The sequence below is a fragment of the Antechinus flavipes genome, chromosome 1 (genome assembly GCF_016432865.1).
Source record: "Antechinus flavipes isolate AdamAnt ecotype Samford, QLD, Australia chromosome 1, AdamAnt_v2, whole genome shotgun sequence".
Taxonomy (NCBI): Eukaryota; Metazoa; Chordata; class Mammalia; order Dasyuromorphia; family Dasyuridae; genus Antechinus; species Antechinus flavipes.
In genome coordinates, this window is record NC_067398.1 from 254,753,163 (window position 1) to 254,753,529 (window position 367).

The window sequence follows — 367 nt, forward strand, 5'->3', positions numbered from 1 at the left end:
GCGGGCAAACTTAAAAGAGAGTGAGGGGTGGAAAGAATGAAGCAAGGAGGAGAGAGAAGAACATCGGACAGCAACCCCCCTACCCCCGCCGCCAAAAAAAAAAAAAAAGTGTGTGGTGAGTGTACGTGTGTATCCCGGCTTGTGGGGTCCATGAGCTATAGATCTTGTGCGAGTAAAGAGGAAATCCAAAGCCAGTCATTCCCGAGACTATTCTAGACTTGGAGCTGGCGGTTCCTAACCTTTGTTTCCGAACTTCCTCCCAGATTTGAGATTCCAAATACATTTTCTCTTTCAACTGAACAGCAGGTGAGGAAGAGGACTTGGAGCTTTCAGACCCCAACCGCAGTACTCCGAGGAACTGAGCCCA